We start from the raw sequence: 6150 nt of genomic DNA, 5'->3' as shown, positions 1-6150 counted from the left end.
GATTCATGTGCTTTACTTGTACAAGACTAAGAGAAAGCCTGGCACATAGTGGAAAGTGCTGATTTTTTTGTTAATAGCCAATGTGTTTTCACAGGACTCTGACCAGTCAGCCTAGCAAGGGAAAGAGTTCCACATTTTGCTTGAGTTTGAATTGGTGGGGGGAACAAAAAGTACCWCAACTGCCTGTTGTGAGCTGATTAATCTTTGCTTCAGGAGGATGCTGCTATTGCTCCTTCCCCTCTGTGCACTCTCTTCCATGTGGCACCTGTAGCCAGGATCCTTTGGAGCAGAGTCATGGTGTTCCCTGTCTGTCTGAGGAGGAGCTGAAAATCAGAACACTGTGTTGATAGAGATTGGAGAAGATCCTGGAATTATTCTGTATCTGGCATGTATTATGACCTTAAGTGCAAGAAGARAAAACCTGGTTAAGATCCAAACTTAAGTTCTGTTCTTCAGGTGGAAACTCTTGAGWAAAATGTTTAAATGGGGAGAAAGTWYCAGCATTAKTTGTACATCCTCTGTAGATGAATAYGTGGCCTAGTGCCTTGAGAGGTGATTAACTTTTCATATGGATGTGAATTTTGATCCTGAAAACAGGATTTTTATGATTGAAATAATGTGTGTAGGTGATTCATACATGTCCCTCTTTGAAACTGCAAAAGCTGTTAATTCCATAGTTTTTTCATTAGGCCCTATTAACACCAAAGAGATTTCATTCTGGTCCTAAAAACTGAGAGAATAACTCTTGTGCTTCATGACTGAAACCTGACTTAATACATTACAGCATGTGCAACAAGAGAAAAGAATTCTTTTTAAATAAGTGGCCCTGAAAAATGTCACCCTAAAACARTATCTGTTTAAAGCCATTACTGAGTTTTACTTGTAGGCCACTGCTTTTATTTTTCTTTGTAAGAAAAATTACACCTCATTTGGAGTGTACTTTTTTTCTGTGCTGGATTGATACGTAAGACACTTGCTGGAACTGGGTTTTCACATGTTTATAGATGTAAGTCAATTGTCTTAACTGTTGGTAACTACCATGGTAGTTCATTAATCTTCTATCCTGGGAATTTAAGAAGTGTACTATGCTCTTTGGGAAGGACAGATAGCTGTAGATTTGAAATTATATTGATAGGTGCTATTATAAGCAATTTGAGTTAGCTTTAAACATAGAAGTCACACTATCATAGCATTGCATATTAAAAAAAATACTATCACAAGGTAGAACACACAAGCTTGTGTCAGCTACCTGTGAAGTACATGGCAGAACCATTACATGATGCCTCAGGTCATGGTAAGCAATATATCTGAGGGMGACCACATTTACACACCAATTGCTTAATGCTCTCAATGAGTGCTGACTGGAAGAGCTGTCTGTATGCCTGTTAACATGAAAATTTTCTGATAAAAAGAAGAAAAATGAGCACAAATAATAATATTTTATGTATTTAAATATAAATTAAAGTCTTACTTGTAGCTTTGTTTCCAGGGCCTGACCTGTTTTATGACAGGACCAGTTTAAAAGCAATTTTAGCTTCTCAATTTAAAAGGTACTTTTTATTTTGTGTCTCTTCTGAGATCTTCTAGCCAAGAATTGTCAGTACTGAGGAGCAAYTTTGCATTTGTGTGTGTATGCATATAGTATTTAGGTGTTTTGTTTCAACTGACGTGAAATGTGATTTGCTCAGAAGGAGCTCTGAAAAAAATATTTGGAGGCATCTGCAGGTAAGAAAATAATTTGCCTGTCTGTCCAAGCAGGTGTAATTTGGAAGCAGGCAGTAGAGTAATTGTCATRGGTATGGCTTTCAGCACTTGACAGTTTGATACACACTTCATGGACAGCTCTTTTCTCATCATAGTCAGCATTTTTATATTCAGGAGCAGAATTTTAAATTATGACTTTAACTGCGTAGGTGATTTATTGTAGATCTCTTTCTACTCACTTACAGTATTCTGTCCAAGTATATTTTTACTTCTCCTCTAGAGTAATTCTTCCCTGTTACCCAGAAAAGCAAATGAACCCACCAACCAACCTCACAGTATGTTAGTTGTCAGTGGTGCAGTAGCACAACAGTACATATGTGCTTGTGTTTCYTTTGTTGCTTGGTTTGTCAGCTTACCTAAAAGTTACCTGAGAGTGCTTGCACCCAAAGCAATGCTAAAATCACTTTTAGTACATAATTTGACTGCATTATAGATAGCCCAGCCTGCCAAAAATTCTCATGGGTGATAAAAGTCTGGTTGTCTTTAGAATTTTTGGCAACCTACAACCTAAATTTCAAAGAATAAAGGGATTTCAGGCTGGAGGAGGGCTGTGCTTTCTTGAGCAAAGAGACATTAGAGCAAATGAATGAAATTAAGGAAGGGTAGGAATAATCTTTTTTTGTGATACTGGTGGTCATCTTGAGTGGTACTCAACTGTCTAAATGTAGGCCTGAAGTCTGATGCCAGAACTCAGAGCCTGGAAACCCTGCAGAGCTATGGGGGACTCCAGCAGGGGCAGCTGGAGCTCCAGAGCTCCCAGACCATGTTCAGATCCTGAGCTGCAGACCTTGCATTATTTACCTGCAGTTGCACAGTATTCTTGAACACTCGTTCACGTTTTGTTAGTCAGGCCCCTCCTAGCCTCAGAAGCCGATTTTTGAACTGGCAAAGGGTTACAGTGAAGCAGAGCACACTCCTGTTCATGTTATGGGTTGTTGTCTGGGTACAGCTTTTTGGTGAAATTTAAAAACTAGCAAAACAAGCTAAGACAATCAGATTACGTCGGATATGGAGATGTTCCTTTTGCCATTGCCTTGATGGAAGTTTTCAGTTTTTAATTGTACACAAATGGCTCTCTTCTGGTTTGTTTTTTTCTTCCCTAATGCAACCAATTTAAATCTAAGTRTGGTTTCTACCATATGCTTGTTTCAACCATATTTGCAGTTAAAAAAAGTATTTCCAAAACATAAGAGTTCAGGGAAAATACRCTGTTAACCATGAATCTATGTAGATACTAATTTTTGAGGGTATTGCTAGCAAAAAGAAAAGATTGATCCACATTAGTTGAAAATATGTAATAAACTTTAAGGAAGGAAAACTGCAGGAGTTTATCAGTTTTGTCTAAGAGTGTGTATTGTGAATGAGGCAGGCACATGTGCTTAGATGTTGCTATGGCACCATAAGTAAAGGTACTCAGTGCAGATTTTTAAGGACGAGGAAGTACACCCTGAAGTGATTAATATTTAGTCTTGGACATGTGTTTTGATTTTTGTTGTCTGCAAACTCCTGATGCAGTGCTTCAAGATGAGGATAACTGTTTTTTTTAAAATGAGTTCCTAAGTTTAAAATACAAAGTACTACTTGGGCACAAAATAATAGTGCTTATTAAAAAATGTGTTTCTATGATCAGTTTGGTATGCAGGAAGGAGTTTCTCTCTCATCGTTCAGGAAAAGATGGATTTTGTGCTTGAGCTTACACTGCTTGTTATAAATGTTCGGCAGGAATGCAAGAGCGTGAGTAGAATAATATGGAAATGCAGCATGACTAAAGGAAAGCTGTAAGGAAAAAAAAAATATTCAGTCTCCTGACAGAAGAAAACAGATGACAGAATCTCTTAAGAAAACGTGCGTAATTTTCTACAGTACATCTGTAATAAATAGTATCGGTGATGGTTTTTTGGTACATTTTATTCATGGCTGAAGAAGATGGGGATGAACAAATRCAAGGTATGTGTGTGTAATGGATGTGGTCCAGCTCCAGAGTCAGGTTGAGTCTGGGGTGGTTGGATRTGGGGAGAATTCTCTGGGAATACAAGGGAGCGTGCTTGCTTTYGAGAGACCTGAGTGTGCAGTGCAGAGGAGGCAGGGAAAGGCTGGAAAAAATAAAGGAGCCTGTGGCAGAGGCACAGGCTGGAATGCACTGAGTGGCATGGAATGTGTTCTTGTGGCAGGGAACAGCCCAAACCACAGAGAGGAGAGGACATGGAGCGGRGTTTGTTAGCTCAGGGAGCTGCTGAGAATTGCTGTCTTAAGAAAGGGAATAAGGCACTCTTGCCTGCAAAGGAGGGGCAGTGCAGATTCTTCTCAGCTCTTTCATCCAGTTGTCGTGTTGGCTGTGTGTTTTCTCCTATCAGAAAGCACATWTTGTTCTGTTTATCTTTGTCTCATAAAAGGTTCATTTTGTGTTTTTGTGGTGTGCACGTGTAAAACAATAAGGGCCAGAGGGACTGTTTTGTATAATTTTAGCTTAAGACTACAGCTGACTTGTTTCACAGAGATTTTATGATGTGTGATATTTCTGTACAAGAAATTACGTTAGATGTCTGTAAATACACTTTAAAAAATGAAGAAAATAGGGTCTGGTTTTCTCTTCAAGAAAAAAAAAAAATTAAAATTTACAACATACTGGGAGAAATGAGAAACCATTGTRTACAATAGCCAAAATGTCCAGTTGTTCTTCTGCAAGTAGGGAAGCATCCCAAATGAGCACTATAAATTTCTTTGCCTCATGGCAATAAACAAAAATTTGAAGGAATAAAAAGAATGAAAATAACTGCAAGGCCATCTTCCCAATCTGGAAATCAGTATTCTCTATAATCCTGCTGCTTCTGCAGACTTTGAAACTTAAGTTTAGACAGCTGTAAATTTTGCTTCAGGTTCTCTGGAAAACATAGCAAAAAGCAAGTCAAAGGAAATCTTCAGAATTGAGGATGGGTAATGTAGTAAAAAGAAGCATCTTGAAACAATCAGTACTAAGAGCAGACAGAAGTGCTGAAGTGGTATGGTGCAGGAGACATCTTTCACCTCCTGGAGCTGCTGGAAGGCCCTGGAACAAACAGGGGTCTTGCTTTCCAGCCTTCATCTTTCTCTCAGCCRGAGGAATGAGAGAGAAATGAAGAGTTGGTTGTAGAAGACAGCTCAGGAAAAAAAGGAGAAATCTAATTTCAGTGTGTTTGCTTTGTAAGGAGGATGAGCTTGATATAAATCCTGAGAATTTTCCTAAGGAGGATGAGCTTGATCTCTTTGAGTGGCATCACTCATCCCCCTGCCTTCCCATCTTTGACCTGTTTAGTTGACTGTGGGGAATCTTTTGTACCCTCTTTGAGTTAGTRTGCATTTCTCACTGTGGAGAAAGGAGGACAGAAATGAGGAAAGGGGCTGGGATGATACTGGAAGAGTGTAAGGAGCAATATGCTCATTGAGTTGTGCAACTTTTACAAATAAAAGTACCAGTGCAAAGGGTTTTCAGTCKTTTCTTTGTACTGTTCATGTTTATGTCAGAAGGAGTTGGAGACTAAATTGTGTTGAATCACACAAAAATGTCTCGGCATCTGTTTTCAAACTGTTACATTGAAGAGAGACAAAAAGTTGGATATGGGCCACCAGAAACTTCAGTTATGCATGGAAAATTTTATTTTAAGGAATAAGTATTTATCTTGAAGAAGGGAGTAACTTGGATTTAGCTTTTATGCACCTTCTTATCAAATATGTCTAGAGGGGAAATAAATTTCTCTTCAGCTTCATGTGAGGAACCAGAATATTTGAGTGGAGGTCAAAGATTGACCTTTTGACACATTTGGAAAATCACACAAAATGGATAAGTTTGGTGATCAATCTCTTTCTTCACAACCTCCTTGTTAAAACAGGTATAGTTCTTGGTACAAAGATTATAATCACTTGGCACAAGAAACAGCGTTCTCCTTCTGATATGCAAGCGTTCCCTTAATACCAAAATACGGATTTAAGTCACTTTTGCTTTTCTTACTGATTTCCTGCAGAAGTGAACATAGAAGGGATTACCTGCATAAAAAAAACTTGCTCACTATGAGGAAAGATTAAGAGCATTAGGTTCTCTGGTTGTTCCTCAACAACGGGTGCTGGTATTTATTCTGCTATATTGGCAAAGTTGTGCTGAAAGTGAATGTGGTAGAGTCAGTACRGCTTTGTTAGTGTCTAATGAGAAAACTTGCACATTCAAACTTCTTTTATAGATCTAGTAATTATGGCTGCCATCAGCCTCAGCCACTGTAATTAGTATTATAACTGACAGCTATAATCTCAGTTTCACTTGCTTGAAACATTTGAAAAAAAGTTATCTTAGACCAGTGTTCTAGTCTGTTCTCTCTTCTTTTGGTTTTGTTTTTGTCTATGGATTAATTACTTTGG

The 6150-nt window shown here is 38.4% G+C and overlaps 1 protein-coding gene across 1 annotated transcript in view; it reads left to right on the top strand.

The window, feature by feature from the left end:
* Positions 1 to 6150, top strand: part of PARD3B (par-3 family cell polarity regulator beta) — a 391507-nt gene that overhangs the window by 117862 nt on the left and 267495 nt on the right. The window lies entirely within an intron of this gene.

Source organism: Malurus melanocephalus, unplaced genomic scaffold (genome assembly GCF_030028575.1).
Source record: "Malurus melanocephalus ecotype Western Australia unplaced genomic scaffold, MMel_1.1 scaffold_180, whole genome shotgun sequence".
Classification (NCBI taxonomy): domain Eukaryota; kingdom Metazoa; phylum Chordata; class Aves; order Passeriformes; family Maluridae; genus Malurus; species Malurus melanocephalus.
This window is presented reverse-complemented; position numbering and strand designations above follow the sequence as displayed.